The 21,979-nt window shown below is 29.6% G+C and overlaps 1 long non-coding RNA gene across 2 annotated transcripts; it reads right to left on the bottom strand.

Annotated features, from left to right (window-relative positions):
* Nucleotides 1-5,889: 5,889 nt before the first annotated feature.
* On the bottom strand, nt 5,890-6,876 carry LOC106688259 (uncharacterized). Of its 2 annotated transcripts, none has more exons than XR_001344298.3 (3): nt 6,857-6,876; nt 6,438-6,634; nt 5,890-6,031 (listed from the first exon to the last, which is right to left on the bottom strand). It is a non-coding gene; the product is annotated as an uncharacterized lncRNA (long non-coding RNA). The 2 variants fall into 2 exon arrangements; XR_001344297.3 differs by having other exon boundaries at nt 6,798-6,858.
* Between the last annotated feature and the right edge of the window lie 15,103 nt (nt 6,877-21,979).

Below are 21,979 nucleotides of genomic sequence, written 5' to 3'. Positions count from 1 at the left end.
GTTATTTCGTTTTACCACGGCAAAAGAAGGCAATTTTTTTCGATTTAACACGAGTTTTCCCATTTAACACGCTTTAACATAGATCATGAATACCCCTAACGTAGTTGAGAGCGTGTTACTAGGTTTGTTAAATGGAGAAGGACTCATGCGACACACCAGCTGAGCTCTACATCGTCGTTTTAGGTTACTCGCTCGTAGTATTGTTTTGGACTTTTTTAAACAAGACAAGCAGTAGCCAAATCTTCACATTTCTACTTTTTACTTACTTTAGGCATGTTGTAATAAATTACTGTAATCAAAAGTTAAAAGTAAACAATAACGAGAAGTTTTGGAAGAAAAGGTTACTAAACAAGTTAATAAGAAAATCCGCTAGGAGCTCTCATGTATTTAACATTTAACATGACTTTAAATAGGGCTGCTCATAATGCTATACTTATAACATTAAACATGGTAAAACGTTTTTTATTTAACACTATATCATGAATACCCCTATTGTATTGTAACTGATTACAGGTTAAATGTTTTTATTATTTTTTTTCTTTGTGTTGTTTATTGTCTAAGAGAAGTTAAACCCTTATATAGAGATCCCCTGAGAAAACAAAATCTGAAATTCGTTCACTTGTTGGAGAGAGTGAATTTGGACATTTACCTATAACAACTTGAAACATTTATTACTCAAGCAAACATTGCCCGAATGTTTTTGTACCGTTGGAAAGACACGTTTTATTTTTTCTGATGATAAAAACAAAGTAAATGATAGGATTTGGAGATAATAAAATAGCCTAAAATTTATTTAATCAATCATAAATATATTTTCTTATATCTCAAATTCAAATTGACCTCTTACAATCCGAGTTGTGCCATTTGTTGTATTTTAACGTCCTTCTGATACAATCAAAATTGTTAAGTTGATCAGTTGAATACTATCTAAGCTACAAAAGATTTTCATGATTTTTCATTTTCGGTTTTAGCACACCAAAAATATAAAGATTTACAAAGATCTGCCAAAATCATCAAATCAAATTTTAGTTTATAGGGCCTACGTAATCAAAGAACACTAAAAACTCATTAACACTTTGACGTATATCATTTCTACTGACGTCCAGTCTGCTGGGAAATTTAAGTAAATTACGCCCATAAACGTCCTAAATAATCTAACTATATGTTAATGCCATATTAATATATTAATAATGCCATAATATAATATTAATAATGCTATAACTAATTGTTAAACCATGGAACCATAATCTAAATGTTAGACCTAAATTCTGAAATTCACATAATTGTATTTTTCTTTTGCTGAATATAGAATAAATATTTTTAAAAATCTCCACAGACACATCTTAATCAGTTATTTTCGTAATTCGTAGGATTATCCAAATCTGATGGGTGTATTTTTCCTTTCATGGCTAGTTAAGGAAAACTATTATTTATTATTACTGGTTTTATTTATTTCTCTAATTATGTTTTAATTGCAGTTATTTATTTGATTAATTCTATAAATGTTATTTTTTTTCTCTTATACGTCAATAGCATGATAATAATAATTTTGATTATGTTTTAAAATAATTAATTTCATTATTTAAAATTGTTCAATAATTATAACATTATAAATAGTTAGGATTGTCATTGCACGAGGGTAAGCCCCCATACTGTCAATTGTTAAAGGAAAATCAAATTGGAAAAAATATGTGTATGTATGTGTGTATATATATATATAATAAATAGTTGAGCAATCATATTCAGCTCGAGATGAAATATTTGGTGACTTTAACCTCTGGAGTAGTTTCGGAGAAAAATTATTTACTTTTTTGGGGGTGTAATTCACTAAATCTTTTCAGATATTTCCCGCTGTATTATGAGAAGTCGTTTGGAACTAGAATACGAACCTGAGGAACTGAAAATTTCACATTAAATTTTTAAATTAAGAGAAATGAAATTTTCGCAGAAGTATCAAGTTTATGCTACTTTTTTTTTTTTTTAATTTGAAAGAATAATTAATAATAGCGATAAAAGGCAGAATTAAATATTAAATCTATCAATAAATTAGTTTTCAAGGAAGATGCTATTAGATTCGTGTTAGTTAAGGTTCATCAAACAAACTTTTATTAATCTATTCTCAATATTTAGATTTTAATTTCTTGAAATGGCAGATAAAACGCATTTTAATTGATTAAAGGCAGTATCGTTATTTGTTTATCACTTTAGTTCAAATTTTCATTTGATGATTTTGGCAGATCTTTGTAAATCTTTATATTTTTGGTGTGCTGAAACCGAAAATGAAAAATCATGAAAATCTTTGGTAGCTTAGATAGTATTCAACTGATCAACTTAACAATTTTTATTGTATCAAAAGGACGTTAAAATACAACAAATGGCACAACTCGGATTGTAAGGGGTCAATTTGAATTTGAGATATAAGAAAATATATTTATGATTGATTAAATAAATTTCAGGCTATTTTTTAATCTCCAAATCCTATCATTTACTTTTTTTATTTTTTTTTATCATCAGAAAAAATACAACGTCTTTCCAACGGTACTAAAACATTTGAATTCGGCCAATGTTTGCATGAGTAATAAATGTTTCAAGTTGTTATAAGTAAATGTTCAAAGGAACAGGAAGTGAACGAATTTCAGATTTTGTTTTCTCAGTGGATGTCTATATACGGGTTTAATTTCTCATAGAAAATAAACAACACAAAGAAAAAATAATAAGACCATTCCACCTGTGTTTTTGTTAAAATTTTTGGCTGTCTCATTCCTTAAAGCTAATTACTCAGGTTTTTAAAATAATGTGTTGGAAATTTCATTTTTTTTTTTTTTTTTTTTTTTAACAATAATATTATTATGATAAGAAAAGTAAATCTTATGTTTTCAATGTCAGTAATAGTTCTGAGAGGAGCTCTTTTGGTGATAGCAATGTTGAAGAACCTAAGTATGGTTTCTTGTATGAATGCAAACAATTGGGATCCAAATTACTTCTAAAAAAAGATAAAAAATGTCCGTACTTTTTAACCTGTTTTGAAGTAAAACATGGTATCTATCTATTATACTTACCAAATTTTATGCCTCTTTATCATTTAACATACTTAACAAAAGTAGATTTTTAACTTTTATTTCTTCAACTGGAATTCAAGTACGTGATAACAGGCAGGACCTGGTTAAACATATACGCAATGTATAATTTGGAATCAACTCACAAATGTTTTGTTAAATTCTGCAGAAAAGAACTTTGTATTAAGGTGAATATGGTATCAGCTGCAGTTTCTTATGCCATGACAGTTTGTTCATATGTTCACAACAAAAATGCTCTGAGTAGCAGCTCATTGAATTTTTATTTTTCAATACAATTAAAATTATAAGCAAATATAGTTTTGTGATTTTTGTTGACCAAATATTACCTTAAAAACTTAATCGATTTCTAGCAAGTTCTCATTTTCTCAGTTTCCAAGTTTTACGACCGAACGCCTCAAATTTGAAATTGTATAAAAACTCTTTTGTATATTTGTAAACCAATAAAAACTTTGAGTAAGAGCAAACAAAAAGAAAGTGTAAAAGAAAACGAAGAAACACGTGATACTTACTTAAGTGAAATTTTATTCCCGTTTGGACAAATATATTCTCATTTTGACCTTGTTCCTCGAAATTATCTACAAGAAATGAGATTGAACAACTAAAAATTGTATACATTACTGTTTTGAAGGTCATTTTGTGTTGCAGGCCAATTGGAAAAAAACAAAACAAATATACGGGTTATTTCTATCAATACTGTCACTAAAGACGGGTTTACTCCGGAAATAAAATTCTTATTAACATTTTGATGTTAATATTGATATACTGGCTATAATTGTCTGTTTAAAAAGTCAGGTAAGTAAGGCTACCATTGAGGGTGAGTGGAGGGTTTCATGCCGTTTTTCAATTTCAGGCTCTTTTTAAATATTGCTCGATTTAACTATCTTAAACTATCCTTTTCCCGCTTTAAGCTAATATTTTAAAAGTGATATAGGACCGTCGCTCCCCGGGAGCCTTAGCGGGGCAGGTCCGGCGGGGAAGGATTGCTTTTTTTGTTATGATCTCCTCTTGTGAGATTGTGACATGTCGTACATCGACCAATCTACTCTAGATCAATCGCTATGATTGTCTGTTTGAAATGGCAGATAAGTAAGGTTGCCAAAGAGGTTCTTTCATGTGGAGTGCCTCAGAGCTCGGTGCTGGGACCAATATTGTTTGTGCTACTCACAGCCCCAGTGGTATCAATCCAGCATCCGAAGGTAGTGGTTGCTGCCTATGAGGATGACATCGGCATCTACGCCTCCAGCGTTAATGCTCCAACGGCGCTGTCTCATGGTCAGGAAGCATCAAATACCATCGTTGCTGAACTCAAGCCCATTGGAATCAAGGTGAACCCCGCCAAGACAGATGCTATTGTGATGTCATACCAAAAAGGTAAGAAACCACTGCCTACTCACTTCAAGATAGACGAGGTTGAGACCAACGGATCTCGACCTCTTTACTCTCTCTGGGAGTCACACTCAATCGCCATCTCACTTTCTCCAGCCATGTTCGTGAGAGGCTAAAGCTGACACGTCAGAAAACTTACAGGCTATACCGTCTACTCAAATCTTCACAGCTCTCGCTCAGACTTAAGTTACAAATCTACAAGTCCGTCATTAGACCCATGCTGCTTTACGGTACGCCCTTACTGAAGCACTTATACAAGAGCACACTAAACAAACTTCAGAGCTACCAGGACTCTGTCCTTCGAAAGATCGTAAGAGGAACAGCATTACAGAGGGCCAGAACCACTGTTATTCACAATGAACTCCAGTTGCTCTCTGTGCCAGAGTACATTCGCTGGAGACACATCAAATTTTTTGATGGTTAAAGGCCTGCACCAACCCGCTATTAAGGGAAATTGCCCCTCCACCACCACCTGGGAGATGGGAAGGAGATGTCCCCATGGTAAATGTTCTTACCATGGGAAGAGGTTTGGGTTCTGCAGCCTAGATCTAATTCTAACACCACAAGCAAAGCGGACCCACTCGCCATTGTAGTAATGCGCACTTTGCGCCATTGATCCTTCACATACAGTGAACCCCACCACAACCCTTAAAAAACCTATAGGTAAAAGAAGGAGGGAAAGGAACAGACATATTTCTTTATCATTCATATCTATTTTAAGCGGAGGGTACGAAAAAAGGTTCTTTCACAATTCCTTCCTCATATAAGGTTTGAAATAGGATTCCCTTTTTTTTTTTTTTGTTATGATCTCCTCTTGTGAGATTGTGACATGTCGTCACTACAAATACTTGCTTAAAACGGAAAGAATTGCCTTTTTTTTTGTGGTAAATATTGATCATTGTTCAATGTTGGTTCTTAACAACAATAATTTTCTTTTCTGTTCGAACACCACATTGTATGAACAAATTCCCAATTTTTTATCATCAATGGTATGATTGGTATTAGTTCTAAATGTTAGCAACTCATTGAGTAAAATGTTTTAGGACAGTCTTCCCAGTTTGAAGCATCTTTTCAACTCTCCAGGTTTTGTGTTTTCAAATAGTGGGAAACTTTTCACTTTCCTGTGGCGAATGTTCTCGACAACATTAATTTTTTTTTTTTACTAAAAATCAATATTGTATCAATGATTTTATAACTTCAAAAAATAATACCAACTATCCTTGGTATTAGTTTTAAGTTTTAGTCACTCTTTGAGTAAAATGTTTCAGGTTTTAGGTTCAGGTTTTAAAAATATAGGGAGGCGGGGTGGAGGAAGTGACACCTCTCTCGCAGCTATTTACTTGGGTTGGTATGGTACAAAGCAATGGTTGAAATTAAATATCTGTTGAAAGATAAGTTGATTTTTTAAAAGTATTGTTAAAATATTTTATTTTATTTTAACATAAGATTTTTTTTTTTTTATCTTGTTATAAGATTTTAAAATTTTAATTCTAATGGTAGATCCATACTTCTCGGACTCTCCCTTTGCTCCACCACTGATGAGGATCAAAATAAAGAAGATACTAATACTGAAAATTAATGAAAGGCAATTGAAAGGAAAATAAAATATTGAACCAACATACCAAATTAACTTATATTAATAAGATCCTCATTTGACAATATAACCCTTAAGGAGATACCTTCTCTCGAGATACACATAACAAGCTTAAAATCCTACTGGTAATAAGGATATAAAAACTAAAGTTGTGAAATGTAAATGTATGAATGATGCACAAATGCTACATATCTGCTATTTTGTGGAATTTGTCAAAATACAACCTAATTTCATTAGGTAAATATGAAATCTTTATCAAACTCCTTAAGATTTTAAAGATATTAAACTATGCTTTAAGAAAATATTGTATTTTTGTGTCATAAATTTAAGCTTGAGCGTGAGTGATTAGTTTATATTCTCATATATAATATAAATAATACCTTCATTTTTATGTATACATTTCAAACTATCCCAATACTCCTTTATTGTGATTGATTAATCCGGTTAGTATTGTGCTTGAACTAATGATTTATTATTTACATCATAATACCAGATGTATCATCCATTTACCTACTTGGTCTTCTCTCCCTTTTACAGAAGAAACTTGATGATCCAAAATTATTGATTGTTTTTTCAACTATTCACAAAAAAAAGACAATTTAGTTTATAGCTTCATTGATTGTTTAAATTTTTAAATATGTAAAAGTTCGTAATGTTAATATTAATAAAATAAAATCATAAATGGCACACTATAGATGAGTTATTAAATGTTCGTAATAATGAAGTAATGTGTCTAAAACCTGTAACAAGTATGTCCTGGTAAACAGGAAAAAGGTATACTTTTATCTTAATAGCTTACTGAAGGTCATGATACATGACGAGTGAGCTGTTATTGCAATGAATTATAGCCACACAAAATGTTATAGTTTCATAATTATCTTTTAAAAAGAATATCTATATCTTAATCTACCTAATCAATATCAGTAACTCTGCATTGATTATATGCTATCTACAAGGTCTAATATCAATACACTGTTTGATTCAACAATATTATATGTGTAATATACATTATATATTTAATAACATGTGAATATTTCATTAAGGTTTTTACCTTCATTTAGATTAATGAGTTAACTTTTTAATTTTAATATTAAGCAGTTCTTGATTTTTAATGATTTTCTTTATTCACATACATTAAATTTTTTTGTTGAATGTAATATGAATAATGACCTGTCTGCATGTTTAATTAATAACTATTTTTGAAAATTTTGTGTATTCACCATAATCATCGGTCCCCAGTGCAGAATTGATTTAATGTTCGGGGTAACTTTCTAACATTTTCAGTGTCTGTTATGTTTGTTCCCATTGTATCATGTATATTGTTTTCTTTTTTCCTCATTTCATCATGTTAATTTCATTATTTACATTAGCACTGTCTGTCTTTTCTTTTTCTAATATTTCAATATTAGTTCTATATAATTCTTACTTTTGTAATATCACAATTTACCTTCTTAATATTATCTGCCATCTACTTAAATTTCTTGTTATATTCTTAGTTTGTTTGATATGTATGTATATATAATTTTTTCCTCAAAATTATGGTTGTTATCATGCATTTTGTTTTCAGCACTGATGAAGACCGAAACGTTGGCCTAAAAATAAAATAAATTTTACTTATTTGTGAATCAATACTACTGCACCACCGACCATCTTCACCTCAAATTGAATCTACGTTCAACAATAACCACCTCATTATTAACTTACTGTATAATTGATTTGTTAATGTGTCCTTATACTGCAATATAAAGATATTTTGTACATTAAATTGGAAAGTTTAGAGTAAAAATTATGTATTGGACAAACAATAATTTTTATTTCTGAAATTGATTAATTTTTTTTTTATTTTTAGTAAATGTTACTTTTTAAGTCATTATAATGTTTTACAAATGTATTTTTTTTTTCAGAATCAAAGGATCAGTAAACAGATTTTAATCCTAGATCTAACCATTTTCGGTAAGAACAAAGAAGAAGAACTTTTTGATCTCCAGAAAACAGTAATGGAATTGTCTTAAGATTTTTCACTGGAATGTAGTGAGGTTAACTACATTCCAGTGAAAAATCTGAAGAGAACCATTAATTACCTCTGTGTATATTTTTATTGTTTACTTCGAACCATAGAGCATTAGCTTTTACTCTTGGACACTTATGTATTAGTTCTTTATGAATTAAATCTAGGATACATTCTATCCGGCTTCATAATGGAGTAGTTACTTGAATAAAATAGTAGTGGTGGTTCAGTCATGAAAGTTGAAATAAAGGTTGTTAATAGTTTTCAATATACTGGTAAAAACAGTTTTAACTCGTTAGCCTTTTTAATATATATTAATGCTTCCTAAATAGATATCAGAGATTATATAGATTTTTTATAATTGCATAATTAGCTCACTTGTTTTTTTACCTGTATCATAAATGAAATTTAATAGGAAAAAGTTTTATTTTCAAGGCTTGTATTAGTAAATTTTTTAATATTACTTACTATTAGTTAGATTTACATAATAATTTAAAGTTACAAAATTGGGGTGTTTTGTCCTTTGTGTGTTTCAGCCTTTTTTAAGATTGATTTCATAAATAGTTGAAAGAATCTTAAGGAAGTATGATATCTTAAAAGAATAGTGTTGATATTAATTAATATAAGTTTTGGTAAGTGACTTCTCGTTGAAGGTAAAACATTTTAAATGGACTAACATTTTGATGTAAAATTTTTCATTTATCATGTTCATAAAAGTTTGTGAGTTACTATGTTTTACGACCAAACACCTCGATTGTTGGTCCCGATTATCACAAGTTTAATCTTAACTAGTAAAATAAAAAATGTTATTAGTTTAAGTTTCTGTTTTCTTTTCTTACTATGTGTATATTTTCATTGTGTATATGTTTTGTTTATTAATAAATTATGTTTTTGTTTGTTAAAAAATATTAATTATAATAAAGTAATAAGAAATAAATAACCTTATTCAGCTAATATTTATCACTCCATATTATGTATAGAATATGCTGGTAACTTACAGGGCTGTGAGCACTATATACAAAATATAAGGGCATTAAAACTTGTAAAGAACTATAAAATACTTTCCTTTTTTAAGAACATTATTTTATTCCTTTATAGTACTTCCTGGCCTAATTCCCTACCCCCTGTTTTATTTATGTTTCTTGTATTCTCTATTTTATGTTTATGTATATATATGAAGTGATAAAAAAAATATATATATGTTATTTTTTTTTTAAGCACATTTTATATCTATGAGGTAGCAATGATGAAGATCTTTAGGTTTCAAATAAAACCAATATAAATAAAAAAAATTTTGTTCATGTTTTTTGTTAATATCCTGTCCAATTCACAGACATAAGATTTTATTTTGCTTGTCATTAATAGTGGAAAATGTATAGACATTATACATGTCTTTAATGAATATATATATATTAAATTTCATACATTTAAATGTTATACTCTTATTTCATACATGTTATATAAATCTTTAAACATTTTATGAGCACTTATGTTTTACAACACCGCAAATAAAAACTGTTAAATAAACTGTGAGTTACAGGTAAAATATATGTTGTTCAAAATATAATAAAATCATTTAACAAATAACAATTTAATTGGTTGTTAACGAATAATCAATTTTTTTAAAATAATAATTTATGAGTAACAAATAAAATATTGTTGAATACATTTTATGGGAATAATATTTGTTACAACATAAACAGAGTGCTTAAGGCATTAAAACATTTCTAAATCTTTATTGAAATATGTTTTAGCCAATGGGTTTATTTACAGCTAAACTTTTACTAACTGGTAGAAGGTATTTATTGCAATAGTATTATTTATTGATGTGGTAAACTAACAAGAGTGAGCTCATAATAAACTAAGATTTATTATGTGTATAATCTTATTGGTGCCCTAATGATTTATGTCAAATGAAATTTTTGATACACCATAATTTCAAATCTTTGGAGAAATATTAGCAAAAGTGAAAAATTATAAATTGTTGCAAACATAAATTTAAAGTTTTTAAAACAGAAAATGAAATTTACCGTGCTTAACAAAAAAATAAATAATATAATAAGATAATCCTCATTTCAGATTGATTACTTTTTTCTTTTTTTTTAAAACCATCCCTTTTTAAAGTAATGAACAACTCTGAAGAACTCATAAATATTTCATTATTTCTCTATAATTCTCATTATTTTTACCATAAAATGATAAATATTAACTGCTGTTATTTCTATGTTTATTAATTTAAATATTTTATTCCAGGTAAGTTTTTATGAAAAGCATTTGTAGGTAATTGCTTTATTACATCAACGTTTCCGGATTCTTTCTCCATCTTTAACATGAACCACCTGAATTAACCATAAAGCTATAATTTTCAGCTTTTTTATTTTTACCTTTTCAGTAGTTACATAGTACTTTTTGCTTTATCCATATTAAAATACTTCTTCGTCAATTAAATGATTCATAATATAGACTACTTAGATATTTAATTTTCAGTCAGATAGGAGAATAATGAATGTAAAAAATGAGATAAACAATCAACAAAATTCTTCAAAGTAAATTATATACCAGAATTGGCTGGAAAAATAACATAGGGAAACATAAAGAAAAACTCAGTACTAGTTTATTTTAACATGAAAGTAATTGCAAAAATACTACAAGGGTAATAGTTTTGATTAATAAATGTTTTGATTTTCGAAAATGAAAAAATTACCGAAACAATGGTGGGAAGAGCTTTAACACCTCCCTTTCACTTTGGATGTTCCCAAACCATGTTTAGTACTGTTCTAGCTTCCACCAGCCACAATTGTTCTGCCTTCTGCTGCCTTTAAGGATTTTTACTCTCCTTTAAATTTTTTTATTATCAAATTTTCTTCTTCTAAATTCCGCAGAGCAGTGTGAGAAACTTGTTTATAGAGCTGAATCCATAAATAAAAAAAAGGGAGGGAGGGAGGGAGAGAGAGAGAGAGAGATATTATCACATATTAGAAATTTTATATTTCACAATAAAATTTATGAAAATATTTAGTTTTATGTTTTGGTTATGGAGTTTTCATTTCTAGAATAATTTTCTTGGATTTGGGAGACAATAAAAATTATCATTGTACTAAAAATAATCTTCAGAAAATATTTATTCCCCATCCATTCACGTCATTAATTTACTCTTTAATTAGCAAAAAACTCTTCTATATTTTAGTGGACATGCCAAAAAATGATTTTGGTGAAAAAATTGCTGGATAGAATTTCGATTTCATTCAATGAAATTTAAACATTCAAAATGTCCAGGATGATCATCCAGAAGCTACAATATTTGTGTTATTGATTGGCTCAAAAATATTGAAGTAATTGTCATAGATGGATATAATGCCGCTGGAACCATTCGCTTCATCTTAAAGAGCATTAGATCTCAACCACTGGTTTTACATATTTAACAAAAACTGGTTTAACATAGCTCCACTTATAAAGATCAAAAATATAATCTTATATTCTGTTTTGTTGTTCTCAGTTAAGTGATTAATTATATTTTCTAAGAGACTCAAGCATTCTATAATGTGCTCACTTTTATGATACAACATTTGATACCATGAAGGAGATGAAATATTAAACAGATGCAACTTAGTGCAAAGCTGTGATTTGACTCTTAAAAATAATTAAACTGGTTTTTTTTTTGTCCAGTAATCATGTTAGGAACACAACACAACCATTTTAACAAAAATTAATATAAAATATTCAAACATACAGAACAACAAATAATTTTGATATTTTAATTATTAAGAAATATGTGACTACATTGTAGAAAACTCCTTCCTCTATCTTTTCATTTAGAAAACTATTTATTTCTGATTCCTTACCAGGTTTATTCCATATAACTGGTCTAGTTTCTGATCTATATCTGTTAAATTTACTTTTCTGCCACATTTAAGTCATTCTTCTGCTTAGAAGATTTTGAAATAAGTTCTTTTAAAAAGTCCAACTATTTTCACTGATTATTTAAACTTGTAAAATGTTTATTTCTGGTTAATTTTATTTTTAACTCATTGTTTCAATTAATCAGATACACCTCATTTTCTTGACTGTTATTTTTTACATTACCTGTTTTCTCCATACTTTTTGAAGCATTGTCAACTGTTATTTATTCACCTCACTTAGAAAATATTTCAGTTTGGTCAGAATACTCATAACCAATTAATTCATTATATAAATTCTAAATTTAAAAAAGTTATAGTATATAAATTAGAGAAAATAAAAAAAAATTGCTAGTTTCTTTAATAATTTTTCTTATGTGTTCCCTATTCTGTAAAAAAATCTCTATTCTTTCATGAAATTATTTTTGATCCCCAACTTTCATCTATTGAATGCCAGAGGAAATCTGTACTCAAACTCAAAAGCACTGAGGTCAATGTTTAGGTCTGAATAATGAAATAAAAAAGTTTAAAGTTATTTATTTCTAAAGAATTTATTTTGTATGAAAACTTATGAAATAAATAATTATATTAATTGGAGATTAATTTATAGATAATTTGTAAAAATATTTTGTTTATTTTTACTTTTTCACTAATGTGCAACACTGTTTCATCCAGTTGAGCTTTTGAGCCAAAATTCTTTCTCTAGAAAATCTTAATTGCAACCAGCTTAGAATACAGTAAACTTCTGTTTAAAGAATGTGTAAGTAGTTCAGATAATCTTTAAATTTATTATGAAAAGTAAATGTTTTTTATTTTTTTCATTTAGATGCTGTTTAGATAAATTTTAATTGATTATTACATAATTTGGTTGTCTTGAACATGTACCAGTAATACTGCTATGGAATATGGTTTCTTTTGAGTAAATTTTCTGTTCCTAAAATGATTTTATTATGTGAAAGATTGAATTTATTACCAATATAGATGAAGTTTGATTATTTTTCTTGTGACAATTTTGAAATTGGTCTAAGTTTAAAAAATCCTTTTAATATTTGCAGTGAATAATTTAGATAGTTAAAACCATTTAATTATTAATTAATAATTAATCCATCTATAATTTAATAAAAATAATTGATTTTTGATAATCTAGATAAGAAAATATATAGTTTGATTGTAACAAAATTATTCAAAGTAATCAACCGACAAAGTGGGTAAAAGTATTTGCACACATTATTTTTTATTATATTAAATTGATGATACAACTGTGGATAATGCTTCGTAGAGTCATTTTTAGCTTTTAATATACATTTTTAAATTATAGAATTAGAAAAATACATTTTCTAAGTCGGTTCTCTTCAGTTTATATTATTAAAAATTTGTTATTTTTTATTAAATGATTGATGTGTTATTAAAAGATTTCAATTATCTAAACTACTTGCTGCAAACAATAACTAAGTTTTTACTTGATTTTATTATTCATAAGGTGTAAGAATATTTTTGATTCTGTCTGTATGTACAGTTAGTAAAAAAAGTTTACATACACCACAATATAAATTAATTTATGAAATAGTATACATTATTATGTATCAATTAAAGTTATACTTTATTTAAATAAAGGTCTGAAGAAGATTAAATGATGCATATAATATCATTTCAAAATTGAATACATACAAAACGTTTTATAATAAATGTCTGCTATTGTTTGCTACAAATAATAAGTCCACATACACCTTGATTTAATCCATTTAATGTAAACAAGCATTTAATTTTTTTACATTCATTGAGGTTTTCTGTGGTTTTATTTCCTAAACGAATCAGTTAGAATCAAAGTCAAGTGAAAAAAACTGCTCAAAATAGAAATTTCTCGAGAGATTAGGCAGCTAATTGTTGATCGTAAAACTGCAGGGAAATCATTAAGGGAAATTACGAAAATTGCTTATAAAAGTGTTTTGGCGGTTTAGACTGTTATTAGAAATTATAATACAACAGGTTGCATTACTAGTAGGCCTAGATCAGAGTGGCCAAAAAGCTTCTGTGTTATCATGAGCATGCTAATTTAAAAAGTGTTCATGAAAACCCTAAAATAGGTGCTCCTACATTAGCTACTAATTTATTGTGGGATTACAACATTGGAGTAACACCTCAAACGGTACGAAATTCACTAAAAAAAATAATCTCAAAATTGCTAAGGACTCGCAATAAGCCGCATATTAGCAAAGTTAACCGAGCTAAGTGGTTGGCATTTGCTAAAAATTACATTGATAAGCTTATCAGTTTTTGGGACTAAGTAATTTTCATGGATGAGTCTAAATTTAATATTTTCGGTGCTAATGGCAACATTAAAGTGCAAAGGAGAAAAAAACCAAGCCATGAAATTGAAAAACTTATACCCGACAGTTAAGCACGGAGGAGAAGGGATCATGGTTTGGGGCTCTATGGCTTCGGCTAGAGTAGGCAACTTGAAGATCACCTAGGGAATGATGGATCAATATGTATATGTAGATGTCCTAAAACAAAATCTGCGACTCAGTGCTTCCAAGTTAGTTCTAGGATCAAAATGTATTTTTTAACAGTATAAAGATTCTAAAAATCGTGCCAGAATGGTTGAAAAATGGTTGCTATACAATGCTCCAGGTCAGTTAAGAACACCACCACAATCGCCTGACCTTGACCCCATAGAGAACCTCTGGCAGGATCCTAAAATGAGGCTGAGGCATTACAAAATAAGAAATAAACAGCAACTATGAGAGGTCTTTAAGGAGGAGTGATTGAAAACGGATCCTACTTTTACAAAAAAAAAAGTTAGCACAATAAATTTTTTTGTGAAAACATATTGTTAATTTTTCTCTATCATTTTCTGTTGTGTTTGTATAATTTTTAAACAACTTTAAAATGTACCAAATTAATCAAAAGGTCCTGTATTTAAAAGGAAAAAATAAATAAATTCTTTCATCTGTTTTTCTCTTTTGCTTTTAACCCAATTTTTTGATTAATTAGTGTATGCAGACTTTTTTTACTAACTGTAGTTATTCTAATAATATTTAAAATTATCAAGAGAAATCCATTTTTTAAAATTTATTTTACAGTTAGATTTCTTTCAGTTTTAGTTTATTGATTTGGAAGTTATGACCTTATGGTTATATCAAAGTGTATGATTTATATTATGGTTATATTACTTATATTAAAGTGTTATGTTTTTTCCTATTGGTCACTGTTTTTATTGTTTCTGTATCCAACTATAACTCTTTTACTGACTAGGGTTAATATTAAATCATATTTTGTTGTTTGTTAGTTTGTTAGTTTTGAAAGGGCGTTTAACAGCCTGGTCATCAACGCCCGTTGGTTGTAGGCTTTGGTAAGGCCTAGTTGTTTTAGTCATAGCTTTGGTATGGTGTACTGATCCGCACCAATTATAATTAAATTTGTGGCAATTATAATTTGTTTAATAATCGTTACGATATTGGAAAGGATGGTCAAAACAGATAACTGACTGTTCTAATTTTAAAAATAAGGCAAGTTAAATAGATAATTATAATAATTAAAGGCTGGTTATTAAGTTAGTCTGATGGATGAATTTAATGACTTTTACAATTACTGATTCGTCGTTTCTCAACGCCATTGGGACATTTGTTGGTAACCCTAACTGGTTCAGAGTTGATGTGTAGTGACGACATTCTTCAAAAATGTGTTTGACGGTCAGATTGCTATTACATTTTGAACATTTTGGAGGTGCCTCTCCTGTTATGAGATGGATGTGTGTCAGTCGGGTATGTCCTATTCTGAGCCGGGTGATCACTACTTCTTCACGGCGTTGATGTTGATGTAACCCAGGACTTCACATCTTTCTTGATACTTTTGTATAAAGTATTAATGAATAATATTACAGAATATAACAGCAATAGAATTTAATTTTTGTCCTATTCTTCAATTCTTCTGTTCTTTCAAGATGACTTTAACATAAAAACATTGATTGGTATTAAAAATCAAGTACTTTTGAGTTGATTTCAGTAATAATTATGGTCCTAATTTTGCAATAGTCACAATAGTGTTTGGAGTATTGGAAAGTATAAGGAAGCAGGTTTAGTCTTAGATAAATCTCATTCAGAATGATAAAGTGATTGAATTAGGAAAAAGGAATATCCCCCCCCCAAAAAAAAAGAAGAAAAAAAAAGCTGTCTAAGTCTGTTGTCATCAGCGCTAGGAGCTGGCATTAACAAAATACTCTTCACATAGGCAATAAGGAGTATTATTCAAAGTTATAATTATCCTGTCTTGGCTAAGAAAAAAAAAACATTTTTTTTTCGCATAGCAAATTACTGTAAAATTTTGCTCTAGATTTCTAGGACTTTATTGATATTTCCCATTTTTGAACTACTTAAAGGCGTCAGAAAAGTCTGAAATTCATACCTCAGGTTGCTTAGAGTACTAAAAACGAAAAAAAAAGGAGAAAAAGCCACTAGTTTATATTTGATTGATATCTATGTATTTAATTTTTTATTTAAAGTGGAGCAAAGTTTATAGGTATGTAGGACTTCACACCACTGTCTAAACCTCATTAAAAGACCTGGAAAGTTCTAATAGTCATATTATTTGAAAAAGTGACTGTTGGTAACTTTTTCAAATAATATGACTATGAAAGAGCTTAATAATTAAACAGACACTTGCTTTTTAATCAAATATAGAATTTGGACTATTTAGAGACCACAAATACCTTTATACTCCTGTGAGGGGAGAGGGAGGGGGGTAGAACTAGTCCCCTATTGGGCACCTACACCGAGGTGGCGGATTGGGGAACACCAAACAGAGCTGGGTACCGGGAGTCTGGGGCCCACCAAAACTAGCACGAAAATCTAGGGGCACCTGTCCTATAGTAGGCGGTCAGCTAGTGTGGGGCAACATTGTATAAATCTGACAAAAAGTATAAAATATAATGCGAGATAAACCACGCAATGGATGAAAAACTACTCCAGGTAGTAAACCAGGACTCCTGGGATATCCTCCCTCTTTTAAGGAGGCTGACCCAACGGATTCTGAGGATACCAAACTTTCACATATTCATCATCCACTTCAAGGGAGCTCGATAAAGGAACATGAAAAACATGAACTGACAGTTGGCTACATGAAATGGAAAAGTTATATCTAAGATGAATGTTCATGTACAGAGATTAACAAAGGCATGGAAAACTGAGAAAGAAAATAATAATAGATCAGATAATCAGGAGCAACAGATAGAACAAGAATTTGAAAGTAACACTAAAAATGAGCGCCAAACTGATGAGTTAACACTAAAAATGAGTGGAAAAGAGGAACTATTAAAGAAACCAACTGGATTCTCAAACAGAAATGGAGAAGCAGCAAATAGCGAACAGCAGAATCCTTGCCAGAGGTGACTGGAAGGGACCATAATAAATAAATGGAGTTCAAGTAATGAAACCAAGAAGGAATTTAAACAAATAGTGGCAATGATAAAGACAAGTAATAGGAAAATGCACCTCATCCACTAATTAATTTATGAATCATCACAAATGAAGAGATCAAAGAACTGGTTGAACAAGTAGTAATCGACGATTATAAAATTGTAGCCCAGAACAATAATGAATGGAAAATCTTGACGACTGACTCTGACTCATGCAGGAAGCTAGCAAATAAACTGAATGACAAAATTATGCTTCATTAACAAGAATTAAAACCCATGTGGACTTACGGAATTCAACTCTGGAGGTGTACCAAGAAAAGAGAAATTTGAAAAATATTCAAACCTTCCAAGCCAAAGTGCTCAGAAGTATAGTTGATGCTACATGGTACATTAGAAATAACAATTAACATAGAGGTCTTAAATTATACCTTGTCAGTACAGAAATTATAAAATATGCGAATAAACATGGCAGGAGAATACATATTCATGCTTGAGTGAAGCTTTGTGACTTAGTTAAGAAAAATTAAAGATTGTAATAAAACTAAAACTAACAGAAAGATAAACACACTAAATTGGGAGACTAGCCATTGTGTCATATTCCACAACTGATACTTTTGTATGAAAGAAGAGCAACTTGTTGGGCCAGCTTAGATGTTGTATAGCAAAATAATTTTAATGGAGTGCTTCTGGTATCTGTCGAGATTTCCACCTTACACAAAAAAAAACCTCTATACTTCTACAAAAATTCATCTAGTAATGACAGGAGAATACAAGGTGAGGAGAAATAAAAATATCCGAATATAATAATTTTCAAATGATCTTTGCAAATACCAGAGGTTAATTTTTCCTCTTTCCCTTCCAGCTCTTTCTTGCCTTGCACTACCACTTGTATACCACATTCAAGAAAATGAAACATTTAATGTTAATCTTGCAATGTTATCTCCTAAAGAGCAAAGTAATCTGCTTGAGCTAGGCTTGATTGCACTAAAATGTATGTAAGTAAAAAAAATCCGAATATATTATTCTAATATTCATAAAAATAAATTAATAAATAAAAAATCTATGATAATATGATTATAATTTTAGCAAATCAATGCATTTTTTTTATGATTTGACCAGTGAAAAAAACGTTTTTGATCTTCGAACCAAGTAATGAGAATTTAACCTTTGAATAATACAACTAATTGTCCTAATACAGACTTTTTGGCAGAAGTTGAGGACCATTCTTCATCAAACCATTAAGCCTACCTGGTGAAAGATTTTGAGAGCTCCTATTTGACCATTATATATATAAAAATATTATTGAAGGATGAAATGATTTGGCTGGCAGTAAAAAAATGTACTCAAATAGAAAAATCTATTAGACTCCAAAGTTTAAAGAATAAAGAAGACATAGGTCTTCTTCAGAGCTCAAGTCAACATCAAACTGTAAAATCAATCTTTTTATTTCTTGCTGCTGATTTGAACCCTGCAGATCTGCTTCATCAACGACAGGTTGAATTGATGGTTCTAATAAATATTATTTTGCTATTAGAGTACTTTTTTTGACTGCCAACTGAACAATCTTATCCTTCAGTTATATATATGGACCACTAATAATCTTCCAAACCATGTTGATCTTGAATGATATTTATTGTTCCTAAGACTGCCCATGTCTTCTTATACTTTTTTAATTAAAAAACAAAAATTAATCTTAACTGCTTGATTTTAAATATTATATTATCCAGACAACATATAATTTAAGATGGATTTATCTCTGATTTAGTGTAACAATTTTTCTGTATTCATATTGCAGAAAGCTATGATCTGTGAATTGAATTTTTACTTATTATATTATTTTGATGATTCCTTGACCATTGAAACCGAAAAATTGTCTTAGTTAAAAAGTCCACCTCTATTTATCAAACTTATATGGTGCTTGTCTAATACTTAATGTATCCAATTTCCTTATCTAAATTCAATATTTTTAAGACTACGACTAAAAAGAAAACAAAAAATTTTTGCCATTACTTTTTTTGATTTCTGCATTTGTTAATATATAATTTAATGTCTGTATACATAAACCCTGAGCTAACTGATGGCTATCTGGATATTTCCCTTGAGAGGTCATCTGTGTTCTGGTTGATTTTATTTCCTCTTGTCTGGGCACTACTGGGTACTTGGATACTTGGTGTTCACTGTCCTCTAGTTGTTTTAATGAGATAAATTGAACCACTTATAATTTATTATAATTATAACAATTATAACTTATTTGTTTCTTATTACTATAATTTTTGTAATTATAATTCTATAATTCTAAGTAGTTTTTACTGAAAATTTAATAAGCACTTCTTTTATGAATTAATATATGTAATATAATTATTAGGGAATTATTAATTCCTTAACCGTTAATGAATTACTATAGTTAATAAACATAATATAACAATAATAAGATTGAAAGTGCCTTATATGGCAATAACAAGTATTTGAGACTTAAGGGATTCTCATAAGGACCATATCATCAATTTGCTTCTTCTGGCACGTTGGTTCAATATTTTCTTCTTACATCCATTATTTGCTGTTTGCTTTTTTGCAGTAGCATCTTAGTTTTGACTCATTTATTATTATTTTTAATTGAATGAGAATATTGATTAACCATATATTTCCTCTTAACAATTTATAATAAGATGTTTTTGTTAACATTTATATACAGCTCTCTAAATTATGTAAACAAAAATATTGTATTCATATACCTCCAATACCCTTTTGCCAGCAGGTTGAAGTAGGTTATAGAGTTTATATATGCAATATAAACTCTGTTAAACTACATTGTGTTGAGGCTTGATTGCATAGTAGCCAGCTTTCTATCATGGCATTACTGTCACAGATGTGTCACACTAGGACAGTACAGCAGTGTCCTGTCCACAAGATGGCAGTGAACTTCAACCTATTGACAGCTAAAAAAATGACCAAAACAGTTGCTGTCTAATCACTGTTTCCATTAAAAGGGTTACAAGTTTAAACAGAATTAATTTTGAGTACAGAAAGAATGGAAACCCTGTGTATGAGAACAATGTTTGCCTGCTAATCGCCATTACAGTTGTAAGGTGGATATGGTGTGTCCATACACTATTAAGGAATATACATGTGGCAGTTCAGATGGTAGTAGCTTCACTGTTCCTACATGTAGCCATAAGGTTGTCATGATTGTAAGTATTATAGAGTTGGCACTGTGAAAGTGGCTGTAAAATGTGTTGCAATGATGAAACTATCACAGTTCATAAGGGCCTTTATGCTGTTTTTTTGAGCATTACGTTTTTACAAACACTACCCCAAATATCCGGGACATTTTCTCTCTTACTAACTTATTATATAGTGGATATGCATTTTCAAGAACAGTCGATTTCAAAACTTCATTTTCTCTAGACAAGCGAATCCAGACACCGTGATATAGAATATTCGCTTTCAAGTAATATGAAAAACGATTCCGCCGATGTAAGAAAATTGATGCAATTTTTCATCTTAAACCGCCGGGGAAAGGTCATTAATTCTTAAACCTTCGAGGCATTAGAGGGCTTTGTCCGGCTTTTATATATATTTCATCCCCTCTTTAAGAAAATAACAAGACGATGGGATTAGATGATGAATTGTATTTTTAGAATTATTTGTGATTTATTATAGTTTCAAACGTTCGTTAAAGACTACGGAAAAAAAATATGTTCCAAGAAAGGCACAAAACCGAGTCAAAAATCCATCTTTTTGGATCTAGGCAACGGATTGATTTACTTCACGGATCAAAATATTTAGCTGTGTTATGAAAGGTAAAGAAACAAATAACTACGTCCTAGCCTTCGGATGTCTTTCATATGTCAATTTGGTTCTTTTTGGTCGTTTTTCCTCGGAAAGAACAAACTTTTGCACTGTATGGAAGGCAATCGGAGAGGGGTAGGAATGCATTTTGTATCCTTTTTAGTCACTCCCCACTTCCTGGATTAAAAAAAAAATCGAGACACTCTTGTTGAGCTAAAACATTTCGGGGCACCATCCTTGAGCTAAAATATGAAAATGTCAGCTCAATTAATTATCCTTAGAGCGGTTGAATATTGAAGATAAAACACTGCTAAGTAAAATCTAGAATGCACTGTACATATTTACAATTTTAATTTAAAATTTTTTTTTGTAATATTTTGAGAAAGTAGCATTCGCTTGCGGTGTTAACCAGATCAGGAGGAGCTCTGTGCCTCATGAAATCATTCTTTCATTTTATTATTATAAATGAATTATATTTTTCTTTTATAAATCTGAAGGTTCATATGCCTAAGTGTACGAACAGAATGATTCAATTTGATTTAAAACCAATGTTGTCCCAATAATGTCTGGATTTGCTGAATTCTACAGGCTCGTTATTAACTGAGAGTCTTGTTTTGGAATCTACCAAGAGTTACTTATCCACAATTTTCGTCATTTATTTGACTTTTACACTCAATATGTAAATTTATTTATTTAGTAGTGAGGTTCAGATAGAATAATGGTATACTGCAGCACAGAATACCGTGTCGGTAACTAAGATATTTTCTATTAAACTCAATATATATAATATAATTATACAAATAAAGAATAATAATA

This window comes from Halyomorpha halys, unplaced genomic scaffold (genome assembly GCF_000696795.3).
Source record: "Halyomorpha halys isolate HHAL.00 unplaced genomic scaffold, Hhal_1.1 Scaffold1091.1, whole genome shotgun sequence".
Lineage (NCBI taxonomy): Eukaryota > Metazoa > Arthropoda > Insecta > Hemiptera > Pentatomidae > Halyomorpha > Halyomorpha halys.
The sequence above is the reverse complement of the archived record's forward strand: the minus strand, read 5'-3'. Positions and strand labels throughout refer to the sequence as shown.